Source organism: Triplophysa rosa, linkage group LG19 (genome assembly GCF_024868665.1).
Source record: "Triplophysa rosa linkage group LG19, Trosa_1v2, whole genome shotgun sequence".
In the NCBI taxonomy this organism is placed as follows: Eukaryota; Metazoa; Chordata; class Actinopteri; order Cypriniformes; family Nemacheilidae; genus Triplophysa; species Triplophysa rosa.
The window spans coordinates 12,218,309-12,239,354 of NC_079908.1; the positions used below are offsets into that span (position 1 = coordinate 12,218,309).

The following is a 21,046-nucleotide window of genomic DNA, read 5'->3' on the forward strand; positions in this document are numbered from 1 at the left end:
GGTTATCGTGTTTACAGAAGTTATATCAACAAGTCCCTTCAAATTAGACTTCTGTGCTAAACAAATTGTGACAAATAGTAATACACTTCACTATTTAGATATGTTCTCTACATTGTTTTTAAGTTACCAAATGAAACCAAGAAATAAGTTTTATATTGTTATAGCAACATATTCATTTAGCAATAAATAGGTGCATGAAAATGATTTAACTCCTTTCTTATGAAACTAACTGTAAGTCTAAATCTGAAATGGCATAAAAAATGAAGTCTCAATGTCTTTACTCAAGTCATGACAGATCCAATAACACATTCTCTTTGAAACTTAATATAGGCAAAAAAAAAAAACATCTAAAAAGAAATAGTACTTATCATGTACTTGTATCCTGTGAGGGCCACACATTTGTCACAGCTGTCACAACAGTAGTTCATCTTTTTTTCTTTTTCTTTTTTTAAGAATAATGTGATGCATCTACCCCCCCCAAAAAAGTGAATTTCTAAAGAAAATGATTGCATTAAGCACACCTAACCACTGAAATGCATCTTATAGACCCATAAAACTTCAATTACAGCAGCAAACACTGGCTTGAAACCTGCAGAAGCCTTATGTAGCTGTAAGGACTGCCATGGTGATTCTGAGAGACAGATTTTCCAATTGTATGTTGGGGGAATAAGAGGTGTTACACTTTGGGATGTACATCACTGTCTTTGAGAATGTGACCCACAACAAAATTGCTATTGATCTGGTGCAGCAATCATGTTAACAAGAGAACAGTCCTAGAAGAGCTATATGAAAGCAATCCATGTGCGTGTAGCGTCCCAGTTTGCGTGCGTCCACAGGCTATCAGTCAGCGTGTATTCACTTACCATTAATGTCAAAACAACTGACTGCATTCTATCGAAAAATAATGGCCAGATTATCAAAAGGGAAGTTTCAAATGTGGACTTTCCTCCACTTTGGCTACAATCACTGTGCATTAGCTTGTCAAGAAACGCAGAGTTTTGTACCATCTAAATAGTAATTTTTCGCTCGCTCCCATCAACGCGCCCATTCTGCTGCACTTTGTGGAAATAATAATCGAGACCTGTTTTCAGAAATCTGCCCGCCAAATATGACATGCTAAGCAGGTGGGTCTCAGCTGCTCGCCATTCCTTGACCGTTTTTTTTCCATGTGGCCATTTGTTCAATAAATTGCTGCTTCAAGCCATTTACGTGCTAACAGTAGGGCAATTAGACATGTGTGTGCGAAAGCTTCCAGTCTCATTAACATTAGCTGAGAACTGTAAAATGGAAGCTAATGGGAGCAGAATGAGCTGCTTTCTTCATGATACAGCTTTGCCGTTTGAAGACTTTACAGGTTCAGAGCTAGCCGTAGCATCCGTGGCGATCAATACTCTATTTGAGCTGAAGTGACGGTATTGCTTAGTTTGCACGTCTCTGGACTAGACGAAAGATGATACATTCAGAGGCCTATTTGGCAGGGTAATTAAAACGCTGAGAGTAAACTAAGCTGCTGTTTCTCCTGGTAGCTGTTCGAGACAAACTACCTCAGGTAACCTTTGTTTTAAACACTTGCTTGATGGTTTGCTTGCAGTAAAACAAATGTGTTCTAAGAATGTCTGTCATCAATATAAACTGAGTGCCAAGTTTGTCCACCTGTTTGTAATGACCCCAAGAGCACCAATCTACCAAAATGGGGATTAACTGAAATCTCAAAAACTTTACATTAAGATCAATTTAAATAACATATTTCTTAGCATGAATAAAGTCAACAATGGTTTCATACTTTGTGCTTATAACCACATTATGCATATCACACAACGTAATTTTCAGGTTGGTCCAATGAGAAGTGCATGCAGTAGTGGCGAAAAGTGATGTCTGAGGATATACAGTATTTGTACAATATTTGTTTTTCATGCTCCTTCAAGTTTGATTTAACCATAAAAATATGAGGTGTATGGTAAAAAATGAACAGCACTAAACGTAACTCATTTATTCAACTAAAGTACCTGGCAAAAAAAGCAAACTACAACATATTAGGGAATATGTGTTTTGCAAAAATGCAAAGGAAAACAAAAAGCTTTCAGGAAATAATGCAAACAATGACTGCAATTTTATTTGTGTTTTGTAGCTATTCTCCGGGGGTTCCTGTTTGACTTTATAAACTAAAAATGTATAAAGTTTATAAACTAAAATTTTTCATCATTTACTCACCCCCATGTTGTTCCAAACCTGTATAAATTTCTTTGTTCAGTTTAACCCAAAATAAGCTATTTTTATGATTTTTTTCATACTACGGATGTCAATAGTGCCCCAGAACAGTTTGGTTACAACCATTCTTCCAAATAAATCTAGAAAAGTTTGGTGAGAAAGTAACACTATCCCTTAAATTCATCTCAAAGCTGAGCTCAGTTTATACCCCAGATACAACATGCAAGTGCACCCTGAATACAACATTAGTAAAACATCCTTAAATATACATTCGAATAAAAAGTCAAGGATATTTTCTAATAAAATGTCAATAAATTGTCAATTGACCAAAATTGGACATCACTTTTGACCAGGACAAACCATTTTCAACTATCATTTATTGTTATGATTTCTTCTATGCAAAAATATGATTAATCGCTTCATTTTTCAGGTCGGTCTGGATAAAAGCATCTGCTAAATGCTTGAATGTAAATATAAATAAGTGATCCATCTGTCCATGTCTCTAGTGACACACTCCTATGGGTCTGATGATCAGTGTTTCGCTATTAACTGCATTCTTCCATGCCATAAACATTGCTTTCACATGGATTTTCTTTTCCATCTGAACATTAGCCACTTATAAAATAAAGTCTAAGCAGAAACCTGATTAAAAGTCAGGTCTCCACTAATTTACGGCATAATTACACCATTACCAAGGTAAGTTAATTACTCTCCAATCAACCATGAATGACACAATGCAACATTATATTAACAAACCCATGTACATTCATAAACAAGTGCTATTCTACCTGGATTTGCTCTCTACTTTAATTACAGCTCTGTGAGCGAGGTCACGTCGTTGTGGTGCCAGTACATAAAAGGCTCAGGGGTTAAATAAACAACAAGCCAGACTAAATGAAAACTCCTCTGGACCACAAGTCTCGTTTCAGCCAGTAAGTTTGACAGGGGTCAGATTAACCAAGCTTTAAATACCATCATCAGGCCTCTGGAGAGCCCTTTCCCATTGCATTTATTTCAGGGCTACAGCATTCCCCGAGCACACAGAGATGGATGCACATGAAATATTAATGGAGTGATGTAAGAATGCAAAGTGCATTGTCCTGAGATTTTAATTTTACATATCCTTACAGGGCAGTTGCTTCCTGCTGTGCTTGTTAAATGAAAGAATTATGAAGTCCAGACTGGTACGCAGAGTTTCGGCGGGGGAATTAGCGGTCTGTCGTCACGTGACACATAAAAGCGGCCGAGAGCGGGGTATCATCCTGAAGAGACATATGGCAAAATGAGAGGCTTACGATGTAATCAAACACAACAATGAATCTTAAGTGCTGGTGGAGGATTTTCTTTATTCTAGCCATAAAACTTTCCAGCATTCGGAAAAGGAAAAAAAAATCAGCCTGGAGGTGAACTAAATGCTTTTTTAAATGGATAGTCGAAAATGCGCTTAAAAGTTAAGAACGCCAAGGCAACCATCCAGACATACGAATTTCGATTTATCACTCTCTGCGAGTTTCTATTATATCATTAGTTTTGAATCAGGAGATTTTCTGCATGAATACAGACATGGGCCATAAACAAATTTGGCGGCTGACAAGTTTCCGGGAAAACTCTGTTGTTATTGACCTCCACGCATACAGTGGGCAGTGCCTGTTTTGGCAGAACATAATAATTGTTTCTCCTCTAGAAAAGATCGAAACTTAAATATATCACTGTGAAGCGAAACTGTGCCAAAATGGCTGCAGTTCACAGTGGCTCGCATAGGGAGGTGACCTCCAAGGGCAGAAGAGTTTAATTTACCCACTCTACCTTTCCAATTTGCCCTTTGCCCCAAGTATGAATGTCTTCGTGACAGCGACTAGCCGTACTGCGGCGTGGGAGCTCCAGAAATGAAATCTGCATCCGTTTCCATCCCATACAGAGGCTGTCGGAGCACCAATGATTTAACTCCATTCTGTCCGGGAGGGATGGGAGGAAAGCCAGTGATGGATGGGTAAAAATAATATAAGTGATGAAACGTGCAATCACAAACACTCTACATTAGAAGGACATACAGATGGCGGCTCAAAGGGGGATGTCTTGCATCATGGAAAGCTGAACGCTGCACATCTGTCAGTCTACACCGGTCACAGTGGGACCCGCATTACCACATCTCATCTATTAGCCTTCCGAGCTAAAAAGGACCGGGCCTGGTCTGCAGAATTGAGATCAGGCCCACTGGGTGAGTGCTGGAGATGATCCATCAAGTCCTGCCTCATATAGAGGGATTCAATCAAGGGACAAGCAAGGGTACAGTGCACGCTTGGCCTTTTAAACGTAACGAATATTTCAGAATGCTCCTGCGCAGCACAATACAAATGAAAGAAGCAGGCAGAGCAATTGGCAGCCATTTCTCAAAGCCTGAGATCGCCGTGCCAAGTAGACTTATCACAGCTCAAGCAGACCGAAACAAACAGAAAATTGCAAGGGATCGTTTTTTGCACACTCGTTGCTAAAAATATCTCGGTGGAATTAGCCCTCTGCTCAAGCCCTTATGGTATTTAAAAATGATCTAGCTGGTAAAGTTTCTAAGCTTTTATAAAATGAATAGTCAAACCCAGTTTTAAGCCTTTAAATAGACAAACGCGTACGTGGCGTGAACACACATTGCATGTGAACCAGGGCTCTAGACTGCGACCAAATGGTTGCATTTTGCGACAATTTTAACTGCCAGTGTGTATGATAAATTTAAAACGCAGAAAGGTTATATTGCGCAAGCGGCACATTCATTAATTTTCGTCTCCCAACCATTCACTTACCTATCAGTGCCCTCACCCCCAAAGACGTAGCCTAATGCGCGGGTGTAAGAAGCGTATGCTATAGCTGCGTCTCTTTCGTAAGGCTGCGTCCTTGTGTCCTCCAGAGGTATCATCCTCTAAAGGATGCGGTATACGTAGGATTCTCAACTTGGGGCGTTTTCACACCTGTGTATCGATTGCTTTGTTCCGAAACCGGGAGTTAAATCACTGCAATATTGAAATTTATTTTAGTTCGGTTCGCATTCACAAGGCAATACTTCCAAACGGACCTAACTTTGTTAATAAAAGTCACGTGCGAGTAAACTCTCCTTCGATTGGTCAGAGTGCATCTGTTTATTTTCCGGCCGGTAACGCGAGTGATAATGAGCGTCAGCTGCGCGTTGTCTCGCGTATCTCACGCCGCAGCTCGGGAAGCATAAAAGGAGGAGAAGGACGAGAGAGAACCAGGCCTGGATTTTATGTTATGTTTTATTGTGTTTGTGTGGCTGGCAGTCGACTGTGAGGGAGCTGTCAGCACTTTACTTTCGTTTTGTTGTTTGTTTATTTGATTAAAAGTTTGGTTTAACGTTCGTCGGTTCCCGCCTCCTTCCTTCCTTACTTTGAACATTGTTACAGGGAGCCATTAGCAAAACAATCTCTTTTGCGTCACGCAACTTTACATAATTACCCATCATACATTGTGATACAGTCTGGTTCATTGGTCCATTGGGTCGGATGGCTTTCACACGTCTACCGAACCGCTCCAGAGTTCGATTGCAATCGGGCCGAGACCACCTTGTTCAGGCGGTCTCGGAGCGATTGTTTTGGGACGGATCCTAGCGCGATTGCAGTGTTCACATATGCCTAAACGAATCGAACCAAGAGAGAAAACGCACCAGGTTCCGATACAAACCCTTATGTGTGAAAACGCCCTTAGAATTAAACGAGACGTCCTTAGTAGGACATACTGGCAGAAAAGGAAACAGGAAGTACCACGTTGCTATGACAACACGTTGCACTCGCACACCTGTCAAATTAATTAAAATGATTTCTACATGATTTAAAGTCATGATTTAAAGTAGGTTACTTTCTACCCTAAACAATGCCTAAAGAGTTAAACAAATATACAAGTTTTGCCTTACTGTTTCAAAACGTTTAAAAATCACTAAACACTTGTAAACCTATTTACTGCCTGCTAAGATTAAAAAACGTGACACAAACTGTAAACTGTTAACATTTAAACACCACATATTTGATTGAATGCGCGGCTGTTGCAGTTTATTCAAATAACAGACGTTGGCCGACGCAAAGATTTTTGGGTTATCTCTAGCAACAAAGGATACAGCTCATGTATCCTCCGAATTCCTGTCTAAGGTCGCATTTGAAGGGTGCCTCCAGAGAGTCCTACCTGATTTTAAGAAATGAGACTGCCTCGATGACGTAGCAGCCTTCGAATGAGACCTCTGGAGGACGCAGCCTATGATGAAGCGGAAGGACCGACAGAACAAACGAGGGAAGTGCTTAATCTTGCAACTGAAATAAATATGTTTTGCCGCCTGCAGAATACAAGAATTTCCCCGGCTAAGGTACAAAACAGCAAAGATAACGAAATGTGTTGCGTGTATATGTATGTGAAGCTAATGCAGGAAACATGTTTAAACTTTAAGCACTATACTATTGTATAAAGCTCTCTAACAATACTGCAAACAAAGCATACAAATGTTAAAGTTATACATCACGTTAAATCCTATTTATTTGTGAGTCGCTATTGATAAAAGCCAAAGTGTGTCAATGCAGCTTTCATGAAGAATAATCAGTAAAAGCCTTCAGGTCTCGTGGGTTATTTGAGATATGCTCGCACCCAGGGAGTCAAAGCACAAAATACTAAACTGAGTTCTCTTTCAAGCCTTCTTACTCTGAAACGGACATATAGACACGTAAATGTTCCCATATTAACAAGAATCTTTGTTAAGGTAGTTTGTTTCGTGAACAAACAGTTGGGAAACAAAACATGTGTGTTCCAGTATATTGCGCGAGCTCTTAAAGGGGCTGCAGCATAATAAAGATCTCTGTTTATAATGTTCATCAAACAACAACTGACGGGCCCAAAAACACTCACTGATATTAAAGGAATTGTGTTCTCTTATAAGAGTTGTTCACAACAAATAATGGAAGAAAGTAGCTTTAAGGAACGTGCTTTTAATTAGGGCTGCACGATATTGAGAAAATATGTAATATGCGATTTTGTTGTAGAATATTGCGATAGTGATATTTCTTGCGATATAACATTTCCTAGAGAAATGCAATTTTTATTAGCTATTTTTTTATTATTTTTATATGTAATTATCATACTGAAATAAACAGGTAATAAATATTCTTCTGATGTAATTAAATCTAATTCAGGCTAAAAAAAAACTGTCGAGGAAGAGGCAAACATTTAGACTTAACACTACAGTGTGTGTTCAATTCAACAGGACTTTTATTTTGACGAGTTTTCTGGGAAGGCTCAAGTTTTTGTGTGTTTGCCAATACGCCCTTTTCACAATGACGTCACTTAACTTCCGCCTTTTTTCAAAGCAGTGTATCATAACATCCGTCTTGCAACAAACAAGAAGAAGAAGAAGAAGAAGAACTTCCGTTTTGCCTTCGCGCTGGAATTTAACAATAGTGAAAAAAAACTGACAGAACACGTATTCAAGTACTTATCCTAGCACCTTCTCTAACACAAAAAGAAAACAAAACACTTACCTTCATAATCAAACAGGTACTGTTCAACGAAGAATTTGTATCCTTTCTCTAGCTTTGATCTTGTCGTTAGCGAAAATTTTTCTGCAAGACGTTGTACATCATCTAGACGTATTTGTGGCAGATGTGCAAGCCACTTGGTAAACTATTCTGAGGCGCTAGCGGAAGTAACTTCTTCTTCTTCTTGAGTTTTACTGGCGGTTGGCAAACCAGCTTATAGGTGCATTACTGCCACCTTATGAACTGGAGTGCTAGCGGAAGTAATGATACACTGCTTCGCGGCAGAACGGACGATGCGTGACGTCATGTGAAAAGGGCGTATACCTTCACTCAAACAAATAAATAAAAATAAAATAAAATGATCGTAAAATAAACTCTCAGAGCAACTCTGGAGATGAAGTTCATGTGTTCATATCCTCATACAGTGCAGACGCCGATAAATCCTCGACCATCACCCGTGTTGTATGTTAAACTGTGCACATAATTCACTCAGACAAGCAGAACAGCCAGATGACATTGAAATAACAGGATTCCGCGTTCGTAGTTAACGTACGTTACATGGACTATTGTTACACACAAACAAGCACAACCACGACAAACGCACTTCACACATACACGCAGCTCTGTCTAATGCACATATTCATATTATTCTACTGTACATATATGTCGCACTGTTGTTATTCTTTTTTTTTTTCAAGGTACTTGTCCGGTCGGGTAAGTAAAATTCTATCTCACTTGCCAATACAAAACATTCACTTCTCCCGGACAAGCGTTAATGTCGAGCCCTGCAAAATATTGCCATATTTCAGACGTAGCGTACCTTTCTTTTTAGGCACAAGTTCGTCAATGTCATTTTCCTCGCTCATCTCTATTCCTGCCATATTTATTTTCCGCTCTCTGCTTTGAGCCGCTAGGTTCACCTTTGGGCCCGCAATCTAGCCAATAGTATAATAGCACCTACTTGGCAGGTATAAAGATAGTAATGCCCCTTCTGATTGGTCCAATTTGGACAATCTAAGCATGCAACACACAAATGATTGACATATGAAACAAATTTAATTTATCGCAACTCTCTGCGATATGGATATCGCATATACTATTATCGAGATAATGATAAGTTTTCGATATATCGTGCAGCCCTACTTTAAATATGGTAAAGTGTTGAAAGAGAGTTTACATATACAATAAAATAATTAAATCATAAACAATTATTTGTATTAATTTATAATTGACTTATTAATGTATTAAGTTTTAGTGATTCCTTTTTCTTACCTCACCCCATGATATGGCTGGTGCCACCAACTGAATAACTTTGTAGCACCAGTGCCACCTCTCTCAAATGTTAGTCTAGAGCCCTGTGAACACTCATCCTTTTCCTTTGATTAAATCACAATCACTTGTGTCTTAATGAACTAATATATAGTGCCCTACAACATTCTCCCAACACATCTTTAGTACATAATTATTAGCTAAATGGGATAAGTCAACCATACAGTGACCCAGAACAATCACAGCATGAACAATTCAGACAACAAATACCTTAACTGCTACTGTATGGAAAATAAGGGGTAATGACTATAGTTTACCCTCTCTAAAAAGAAAAAATATTTTATCAAGCATCCCTATTATGCGTGAAAAAGCAGAATCTCTGTTTGCAAATTGCAGTAAAGGTTAATATTGTAATACGTTTATAATATTTTATCATACTACTCTGTACTCAGATGCTATTCATGTAAACTGATAAAGAACATTAGACTTTAATTTTATTTAACCAAAGAATCAGTTTCCGTTTCAGTCTACCTTTTTTTTCATTTCATAAGTATGTATTTTCATTAATAATTGTCTTGAACTATGCATACAGAGGGGAATTGGAAGTATTCCAGAGAGCATTTTGGGTACATATATGTAGAGTTTGGTTCCAAAATTAGATAACTCTGTTATCCGTTATCATGTTTTTTTATTATGTTATCGTGTTTTTATTTTGTTAGTTAGCTGTATTTTTTAGTTATTATGGCTTAAATCAAAACAAACCAACTGCAGTTTGATTGATATTAATTGGAATGCACAATAAAAAAACATGATTTTTGAGAACCAAACATTTTGGAACCAAACTCTTCATATGTATACTTCCTAAAACTAATAATAATAATATTAAGCATAAAGTGGGTCAGAGCTTGCAGATAAGTAAAACAATGCCAACATTTCCCATGCCAAAGAACATTAAAGTAGGCCAATCTTGTAGCAAAAATATCATAGATAACATTTTTGTCTAGGTGGATTTTAACACCCCACCTGACTTCAGGCGATAGTACAGTACACACTCAACTCAAGGCCACTGCAGCTTTTAAAACAAGTTCTCAAATCATCAGCTTCTTTGCAATCCACTTCTAAGCCCTCTTAACAAGTTCATTCATAATGTCTAAATGTGAACATAAAAACGGAAGGCCAAAATGAGCAACATCACATGACATCTGAGATTCTTTGTGACAACAACAATTCAGGTTACAGATATGCGAAAGTCTGCATCAAACAGTATGTTTCCGCTCAAAAAAACACTTTTGCAACCATTTGTTTGTATTTCCCGATTTGTTTGAAATGCCACAAACGCATCTATGACTCTAATAAGGCTTTTGGAAAGCTGACTGTGCAGGACGTTCGTTGCCTCAGGCCCTGGCATTGGTGAATTTTTAATAAAATTCCAGACCCCTTCGACAAGAAGCAAAAATTGAACCTACTGTCAATCACAGCCTCTGTCAGGTTGGCAAAGAACAACTGGCTGATGGCTTATATGATTTATTTTAGAAGTTATGTATATATATTTATATATTTTTAAAGAAACCCTACCATTTCTAATCACTTATTGACATAAGGGCTGAACGATTTTGAAAAATAATCTAATTACGTTTTTTTTACTAATATTGTAATTGCGATTTAATATGCGATAATTTTTTAAGCACCTTATCTTTTGCATTATTTAATAAAGAAAATCAATCAATCATGGTAACAAACACAATATTAGACAGATTAACCATAAACTATAGGCCAGGCTTAAAATGAAATTAGTTGATGCATGAATTGATTGACATATTGTTAACTTACTAGACAATCTTTAAATAAATAAGTAAAAATATAAACTATTAATATAAATAAGTAAAAATATAAACTATTAATATTATGTATTATCTTATACATTGTGTAAGTGCTGCATTACGTCCCGAGCATTTTTGGAGAAAGCTGCGTGCCGCGCATTTTACATGCATTTTTTAATGCTTTTGAGATGGTACTGGTCCGCTCCAAGCAGGGTCAATTCAAACTGTACATCCCCATAATTAATCGCAGTCTTTGTGGTTAGAAAATCACGTTTCGTCACATCGCAATTTAACCGCAAATGCATTTAATCGTTCAGCCCTAATTGACATACTACATACCAAACTTTTGTCTGTTTTTTCTGTGCATCACATTATTATAGGTCATGGTTTTGCTATACAGATAACAGCCATACTGCAAGTTGCTTTGGTTAAAAGCATCCAAATGCATCAATATACTGCATGTATAACCATGATTTGTTTTTAAAGTGCCACGCCCAAGGCACGCATGATGTCATCCCTCGAGTCTCTTTTAATGTGGGCCACAAAAAAAGACAATGTCATATTCATGGCCTCCCTTCCTCGCCAGACCCCAATACTCATTAGCACGGACCTGCCATGAATGGTGCATTATCTGGCGGTTGGCGAGAGAGACCGTCCCTCCGGCCACATCGTAATTAATTCACCATTCTACAGTATATCCACATTCTGTGGCATCTTCCCCACATGGCTTGCTCACACATTGTCCGTCGGGCACAGTGACGCAGCTCACACCCCTCTCTGCTCTCAAAGGAGCAGGGTCACTGAAGCAGGTAGTGTTGCCATGGATACAGCTTTCTAGTTTATTTCAAGCATCCAGGTGAAGTTGTAACCTTGACCTGTGTTATTATCGATGAGCATTATTGTAAACTGTCACGCTCTTAAATCGTGCGGCCGCGGTTCAGTTCCAGAGAATGAAGATGGTGAGAGAGACGCTAGGAGAACAGTAGGCCTTTCATTAAATAGTGAATGAGTCAGGGCTCCTCTGACGGAGCTGTGGGGGTCTGCGAATGGCAAAGCCAAAGCGCTGCCTTCACCCTGTTTGCTTTGCAAGGCCAGTCACTGCGGTGAAACTCTGCCTTTTTCACTGACCCTATGTGCTGCATTGTCACAGCCCAAACCCTGGATCTTAATTGACGTGGGCAAACAAAGATCTGTAATACTGTAGGACGCTCAAGGCTTACAACGTAGATTCTGCCATGAGCTACAAGCAAACATTCATGCAGAATAGTAATAGGGGAGGGTTGTTTTAATTCATCTTAACATTGGAAAGTTAGAGGGTCTTCTAAAGGACAACACTTTATGGATTCCTCATTTAAGGGTTAGAGAAGTCCTTTTTTAAGAATCACTGTCAATTTCAAAGAGCCATTTTATATTCATTCTCTATGTCAGTATCACGCTAACTCAACACTGCTATAATGTAAGGTGCCCTTGTAATGATTCACATAAACCGACCTCTGCAGTCTTTGTTCTATAGTAAAAAGGGAAGGAAAACGTTTCGACGGATGTAAGGTGTCTCTTCGAGCATCTGATCGTTAACACAAAGCCGACCAGACAGTTGACACTGAAGCCTACATTCCAAATCCTTTGCACGGCTCTTGTAGGCACCTCGATCTTTCATTGTGTCAAAACCATGCCAGAGCCAAACCCTTCAGCTGTCTAAGGGCCTGCTGTACCTCAGTCTGGAAGCAAACCAAGAAAATCCATCACCTCGGACCAAATACATTCTCCTCCACCAGCGGTGCTCTGTTTTTCAAGCCTGACCATGGTAGGCTGTCAGTGGCATCAATACTCAAAGAGACTAGGGAGGAGGAGAGGCGGCTTCTGCTTGAATTAGCGCTACTCCACACTCGCCCCGGAGAGCTCTGAAGTCACGGATGTGCAGAGATAGGATTACCGCCAGAGATATTCCAGCCAGCCCTCCAACACCCACAACCACGGGCCGTACACAAACACCTCCCTGTACACGCACAACGGCGGCACTTCATTTACTTTCTTGTGAGCTTATACTGAACGCAAATCAACACCGTTACGCAACACCAGCTGTTGCCATCCTTCGGTAACTGCTGCGTCAGAAGGAGACTGCCACATCGCTCTTAAAGGGAGCCGCTATTCTATGTCCTATTTTAAACCACTACTGCCTGTCTGTCCACATTTATCAACAATGCGTTTAGCTCATGTGCAAAAGACCCCTTGAGACTCGTTTTATAATTCTCAAATGAACAGTGTTACGGAGACAATGAGGTCTCACAAACCGCCTTTGTCTAATGCAGAGGATCTTCAGAATGAGGAGAGTCATTCAGTCAATATTAGAAAACAAAGAGTTGCATTGAACTCATTGAAAAGAAAAATCTTGAATGAGATCTCAAACAATTGAACTGTATCTTTTAGACTGCAGGGGAAAAAAGTCTTGTGCATCTCAGACATTTCTCCTTAACCCTTGAGCATCAAATTAAAAAACTCACACTTGGGTTCAAAATGGATAAAAATGCCCATGGACAAAAAAGGTCATGAAAATAATATATACATCCATATTTTTCCCACTTTATATTACAATTTTTTCTTATCATAACGAAACATTCATTAATTTTTGGATTGAACTTGGACCCTTTGAGTACTAGAATAATTCTAATTATTTTCTATATACTATATGTAAAGCAGATTTTTTTTGTTTTATTATTACAGTCATTTCAACATTCATTTTAATGCATTGTTACTTTTTGAGCAGTGTCAGATAAAAAAAAACTCTTGGGTTCAAAATGGACAAAAAAGTCCATGTCCAAAGACGCTCATAAAAATGTATGCTGTTTGCATGAACAAAATCGAAATGAACAAAAATGTCCAAGCAAGCCTATTTCAGTTACATCAAATTTCAAACTTGCCAAGTCACAGAAGTCTGTATTCAAATATCAGAGATTTCAATCTAAACACAAATAGTTTGCATCAAATAATTTAAATATAATTTTAATAATTTTCCCATCCATTTTTATTTCTCTTAAAGGGATAATTACCCCTAAAATAAAAATTCCTTCATTTATTCAGCCCCATGTCATTCCAAACCTGTATCCTGTAACCAGACTTTTTTTCTTGAGCAGAACACGGAACATAATTTATAAAACCTTGGTAACCAAATAAAATTGATCACCGTTGACTTATACTGGGCGCAAAACCACTGAGACATCAAAATATATTTATTTGTGGACCACAGAAGAAAGTTAGATTCTGAACGACATGAGAGTGAATAAATGACAGAATTCATATTTTGGTTGAACTACCCCCCTTTAAGTTGTAGTAGAAACATTAGAGATGGCACCGAAACGTACATTAAACTGGTACCTCCGTTGGATCTCATGGCTATCACAGAACAACCTCTGAGCTGTAATGTTTAGCTCTGGGCACTCACAGTAGCCCACTTATATAAGGTGGCATTTTCGATGCTGCCATTTTTCTGCAAGGCAAAAAAAAAGAGAGTGTTGCACCGGAGGGAGGCTAATTCTGCCTTGTTAATGCTCCCCTTCATCGTCCGAGCATGGCCTTTTTTGTGTAAGCAATACATGCCTGAATTATAGATTTCTTGCGAATTAAAACTGCGGGTGGATTGTGCTCTCGAGTCCATTGACAAAACCGAAACCCTGGAAGCTGATGCTTGGTACTTTGCAGATTTGAAGATCAGTCATTCTATTGTGCCTCCACACAAGCACAGAGGACGCGCATAGGATTTTTAGATTTTGAAGCAATTTCAGTCCAGTTTTCCATCCCAAAGCGGCAGATTTCTGCACTCCTAAGAAACTGCTTCCAAAAAAGGCTGAGCTGCCGTAGCACAGACTGAAGCTCTAATTACATTTTTGGGTTTGCCCAGCAGTAGTCATAATTATACTACCTTTATGATGTAAATTAATAGGCTGATTTCAAAGAATTAATTTCCCTAGTCTAAAGTTTGATTAGTAAATGGGCATTTTCTGGTTCCAACATTTTGGTTGCTCAGTTCTGTACGGTTGGGAATTGCACATCTCAGCCTGAAGATTCAGAGTGCAGCCCCCTGTAACAACAACTCCGAAACAGATGTGATTGCTTTCATTTTAAAAATCAATACAATGCACTTCTTAAGTGCCACAAAATGGTGAGATCATTTGTACAGCTCCATACGTGTGAGGCTGAGAATGAATAAATAAACAAAATGAAATTAAAAACCACAACCCTTTTCTTAGCACATGAGTGCCTTTAATTGGAGCCGTTTGCATCATTCATCTGATAGGAGTAACTTCATTTGAAAGTCTGTTGCTTTGTACCTCAATAAAATTGAAGCAAGTCAGTGGAGTGAAGTGACGCAGGTTTAAGACAAAGACTAAACTCAATGCTTCCTTCTTATTCAGGGTGAGCGCAGACAAAGGCCTGGCAAATGAAATGCAAGAGCAGAACAGGCCACAATGGGCCATCTGAATGGACTAAAATGAGTTAGCCGAACATAAAGAAGAGGATGAAAAGGGACGGCCCGCAGGACCCGGTGGATTAGCGGTCGATGGCGGTGCAGTCCGATTCTGAAACCTGAATGAGAACTCTCAGGCCAATCAAACTCAATCAAAGCAAACTCTTAACCTCTGCTGGCGGACGACCTCAAATGTTGAGATGCCACTTCTCCTTGTGCTCATAATCACGACATAAGGACTCGAGAGATAATCATCTGAGGCTTCTTTTTCATACTAACATATCCAGGCTGAGAATGGGCCACATCATCATAAAAAAGCTCCACCAACCTAAATAGCACACATACAAATAATACAAAATCACAACGAACAGACATCCAACCACCATGTAATCAGTTAGTAAAGTCAATATATACTGAACGTTCACACAACCACCCATCTAGTTTTATAAAGAAATGCATTACAAACCCTCATGCAAACAAGCCACAATACATTGCAATCATTTTACCCACTTTTTTTCCCCAACATGGTGTCATGTAGTCATGTACTGCCTTGTATTTATAGTCGTTTCTTGGCAGATATTTTCAGAACCCTGACATTGGAAAAACCCCTGCAGTGACCAGTTTAAAGTTGTGAAAATACAATGAAGACTTTTGTTTTTAAAAACACTTCTTTCTAATACAGCGGATACTTATATCCAAAGTCACTTAAAAGGCATTTAAAGGGATAGCTCACCCAAAAATAAAAATTCTGTCATCACTTACTCACCCTCTTGTCATTTCAAACAAACAGCAGCAGTACCCATTGACTTATATTATATGGACACAAAACCAATGCAAGTCAATAGGTATTGCCGTTGTTCAGATACCAACATTCATCAAAATATCTTCCTTTGTGTTTTGCAGAAGAAAGAAAGCCACACAGGTTTGAAATGGCAAGAGGCTGGGTAAATGATGACAGAATTCATCCCATAACATTTGTGCTGCTGAAGCAATGCTCAATCAAAAGAGTTATAGAAAATAAAACTGTATAAAGAAAGTTAAAACTGTAAACAGAAGAAAATATATATATGAAAACGTGTAAAAATTATATTGAAGAGATGTATAAATACATTAACCAAACCTACACTCTAAAAAAAGGCTGGGTTAAAACAACCCAATTTGGGTTATTTTGGTAACCCAACGCTGGGTCAAATATGGACAAACCCGGCGTTGGGTTATTTTAACCCAGCCGGTTGGGTTAAATCTTTGACCCAACATGCTGGGTTGTTTTATTTAACTCAACTATTGCTTAAAAATTACATTGTTGGTTTAAAACAAACCCGAAATATTTGAAAATAATAATAATAAAATCACAGAGAATTACTAGAAGCAACAGTAAGAATCAAAAGTTGAAGTTTTATTAAGGATCGAAATGCAAGACAAAAGGAATTCATAAAAAGCATGCAATATTTTAATGCTCAATGAACAATAAAACCGAATAACATCAAAAAAATAAACAACGTCAATAAATAAATTACATAAGTTTAGATTTTAACATAAACATTTTTATTTATACATTGCGTTATGGATGTGACATAAAAACACTCAGAGAATGTATTTGTTACCAATATACTGAACCATTTGTTTATATTTTACTTAACCCTTGTTGGTAGAACTGCACTTATACAGTATGATAAAATATCAGTCTACGCACAAGTTTTCTATTTAAAAAATGGGAAATAAACACGCGTTAGGATGTGAAAAAAGGACACCGTTTTTGGGAGGTGACAAACTTTGTAGGATTTCTGTGAATTAAAATGTACAAACAATACCTTAACTTGAAGAGAGACCTCACATGGGTATTTGAACCACCAAAATGTTGATATCGGTGCAGCTATTACAGTAAAAACCTTTGGTAAAAACGTTATTTTCTCATGGTATTTGTTGACATTTGCAAGGAATGTCCGAGAATTTTCCTCTTCATATGAACTCACAAAACAGTTTAAAGAGCGTTAGTTGTTTTGGTTCCAGTACTGCTTGACCTGACATATCCACGGAGCAGTCTTACTGAAGAGGATCCATCTTTTCCTGGGAGTTAGTAGACAACAGTGTGGTGTGCACTTCGGGAAGTGGATGTCCAGCAGTGGGGTTTCTTTATCAATTTGTTCATCTATAAAGAGAAAAAGAGAGAAGAAATGAGACAAGAAGAGAAGAATGTAAGAAAACTGGCTATACCCAGAGCACAATGGGTTATAATGAACATATAAAGAAACTCATTTGCATTTTACCAAAATAAAGTTTACCTTTAAGCTTGGTATCAGGACATCGAAGTTCCATTCCTCTTTCTCCTGAACAGAATTATCCATTATTATTAGCTGTTATTCTGCACCCTGTCAGTGGGGAAAAAAGAAAAGTGCCAGAGGCTGTGAGCTCTAGGTCTCTAGTAACGTTACAGAAAGTTAAATATAGACTTAAAAAATATAATATTATAAATGTTAACACAACACTTAAACTCATTCGACTTTACCCAAAATTAATTCTATCGCACGGTTAACCACTATACGAGGCATGGCATATTCCCGAAGCACTGGCCGAGATAAAGCTGCTCTCAGCGGAGCCATGAGTGCTGAACGACCGCTGACAGCCTGAAGCTCACATCTCCGACAGCGTCTTAACTAATTCTCAAAAAGGCGCTATGTTTATATATAAATCGCATATTTAAGGTCTAAACAACTACATTCTCGTCTAAATGACTGTTAAAACTATGTTCCGTGACCGAAAACTAGTAGTATTTATTAAAAAAATATGATTAACTGGATGTTTGCTTTTTGATACGACATTCGCCTGTTGACCTAATATAGATGCACTTACCGAACTAAATGACTCACACAAGTCACAAATTTCAGAGGAAATGTAGACCATAAAGGACGTTTTAATTATTCAAAAGCTGTAAGTTACAACAACGTGGGCATTCAGACTAACGTTAACTAACCAAAGCTAACTAAGCTAAATGGTACTTTTCAAACCTAATGTGAACCGCCGAATTTTGCATACTTATGCATTTTCTGATGTGCAGTGATAGTTTTATAGATTAAAAACTCTCAAACATACCTTTTTTCTCTGAATAACAGCTGTCTTCGCTTGTTCCTGAGGTGATTCAAAATGCCCGCGAAGGTAGAATTTGTCTGAGGCGTCGAGGAGGGGGAGGGGTTTACTCTCTGAACTGTCACTCAATTGGACCCAACCGGTAACCCAACGATTGGAAAATAACACTCAGAAAATAACCCAACAAAATGACCCAACAGGCTCAACCCAGCATTTTTTAGAGTGTACAGACAAATAAAATGACTGTACCCAATTTTAAGTAAGCAAAACTAGTAAGTAAATTAACAAACAGCCTTCACAGAGAGTGATGCAACACACACGACTGCTATTGCACCTCCCACAACCTAAGCATAAGCACCACTCTTCTGAACGATGGTAACCCCAAAAGTCAAAAATACAACAAACTCTTCTAAATATCCAAGATAAATGAACATTCATCATTAACAAGGCTTTTTCCTTTCTAAAAACTCATAAAATAACATTTCATTTCAAAATTTACTTTCCTAATGCAGTCTCACTCAAAGCATGCTGGGAACTGAATTTCATTCTCAACAAATCGTCTTGAATTAACTTGTTGAAATTAAGTTAAACTAACTCAAAAGTAAGAATTAGTTACAGGAACTCAAAACATTTAAGTTAGGAATTTTTTTATATAAAATTAAGTTTACACTACTTAAACGGTTTAATTTCTTTGAACATTCGGGTTTACAAATGTAGTCTGATGATGGGAAAGGCTTCTATTTCACCTGTAGACAATGTAGATATAAATTACTGATCCTTTTTGCGGCGTAAAATGTAAATGTTTTTATACAGTTTTCTTCATTTAGGTGAAGAAAAAAATGGTCTGTGGCGGAGGAGACAGATGCATGTTTCTAAGCAGGATAAAGGTTTAAAATCTGATGCTGCTAATCTTGCATTTCAGGCTGCTTAAATCAAGCACACACAGTTTTATGTAGTGTTGTCAAAAGTACCGGTACTTCGGGTCCAAGTCGGTACCTAAAAATAAAAAAGTTGTCGGTACCTATTTTCATAAGACCCGGTACCACCGACGTACCAGGTCAACCGGGTACTGATGCTTTGTCTGACAGGTTGTCAGTCGGAAACTTTTTATAGACGCAATAAGACGTGATGAGCGGATAAGCGCGGCTCCGATCCACAAGAGACACGCACAGAAATACTTCAGATTAAAGTCATATCACGAAGAAAACGAACAGAGTTTTGTGGTGAAACAAGGAAGCATCCGGATTTAAGTTTACAAGTTCAAGCAAGTTTCAAATTCTGTTCGCGTTTGCATTATGAATGTTGTATCATATGTTAAATTTAAAGGTTACGTTAAAATAAACGTCCCTGTTTGCGTGTTAATTTGTTAGCGCCAATGCTAATCCAGTCAAGTGTCCTTATTAACCATTTAATGCTTTTATAACTGTAATGGGGTAAAATAAATGGGAGGACAGGGTGGGTTTTACAGTACCTATTTTATATAGGCCTATCTGAAATCTATGTGCTAGAAAACTATCATACTAACTGTATGACTAGCAAATGTGTATGTCTTGGATAGATAACTTTATTAGGTTTAAAAAGCCACATTTAAACTAAAGAAAAATATATCTGTTGCATTTATTATTTTAATATACAGTTACCTTAATGTAAGTAATCTTGTGTAAATGCAGTATAAAAACTGAGGTTTGTTTTAATATTGCATATGCATGTTTGTTCAGTCAGTTGACTTATTGAAGTTTATTCTATTCGTCTTATACAGCAGCAGACTGAGGAGGATGTTCATCAGCATCAGCAGAGCACACACAACAGTTTCAGCAACAATTAACTTATACTACATGTATACAAAATGGCATTGCTTTCTATACATTTATATTAACAATGAGCTTTATTAATAAAATTGTTTCAATTAGCATGTACTGGTGTTTTGGTTTGGTACCGAAATTGGTACCGAGAACCGTGGAATTTTACTGGTATTGGTACCGACTACTGAAATTTTGGTACCGTGACAACACTAGTTTTATGTTTGCTTCATATATCTTTTCTCCTTCAGATCTGTCAGAGGCAGGACCAGCGGTCTTCAGCCCCCACAAACCGGCCTGGAGCCTGCCACACAAAGCCAGGCAACCTCGAGCTGTGACCCAGTGCACGTCTTCCACCCCATCGAATAAGAAAAACATTAAAGGGGGGATGCAACGGTGTGTCATGCAATCTGACTTCTTTACAATGTTAAACGTGCTGTCTTCTCATGCTTAACATGGTCAACTTGTCAAAAAACGAGTTGGGCATATTACGTAGTATTCCTGTGCTCGATACACTCCCCCAACGATCGTACAGTTTTCGGAAATTTTTTTTCGAACATATAAAACTGTTTCGTAACAATTTTTCTTAGTCCCTTGACTCCCTTATTGGGCAATTCTCCTGGAAAAGCACGCGGCAGCAAGTAGAGCAGGAGAAGGAGCATGCGCAGACGTCACTTTCACTTGTGTGCAGGAGAGAGAGAAAGAGAAAGAGAAAGAGAAAGAGAAAGAGAATAGCTTGTTGGCATTGTTTAGATATCAAATGAATGAACTTCCAGTTTTCTGACTTCCAGTTTTCTGAGATTCAACTGATCCCCAAGAACTATATGTGCTTTAAAACCAAGTCTATAATTATCTACATCAACAATGTTGCCGTGCTTACTAAAA

The 21,046-nt window shown here is 38.1% G+C and overlaps 1 protein-coding gene and 2 long non-coding RNA genes across 8 annotated transcripts in view; 1 reads left to right on the forward strand and 2 right to left on the reverse strand.

Annotated features, from left to right (window-relative positions):
* The window catches only part of cadm1a (cell adhesion molecule 1a), a 269,351-nt gene that overhangs the window by 228,990 nt on the left and 19,315 nt on the right, over positions 1–21,046 (reverse strand). The gene's annotated exons all lie outside the window — the stretch shown is intronic.
* LOC130569804 (uncharacterized) overlaps positions 1–21,046 on the forward strand; it is a 55,179-nt gene that overhangs the window by 6,366 nt on the left and 27,767 nt on the right. The window contains exon 3 of one of the 2 annotated variants that reach the window (XR_008964899.1): positions 20,413–20,557. This is a non-coding gene — a long non-coding RNA (uncharacterized LOC130569804). Of the gene's footprint in view, positions 1–20,412; positions 20,831–21,046 lie in introns of those variants that run through there. The other variant, XR_008964898.1, reaches the window with a different exon arrangement.
* Positions 16,708–20,417, reverse strand: LOC130569803 (uncharacterized). Its single transcript, XR_008964897.1, has 3 exons — positions 18,369–20,417; positions 17,561–17,647; positions 16,708–17,427 (listed from the first exon to the last, which is right to left on the reverse strand). It is a non-coding gene; the product is annotated as an uncharacterized LOC130569803 (long non-coding RNA).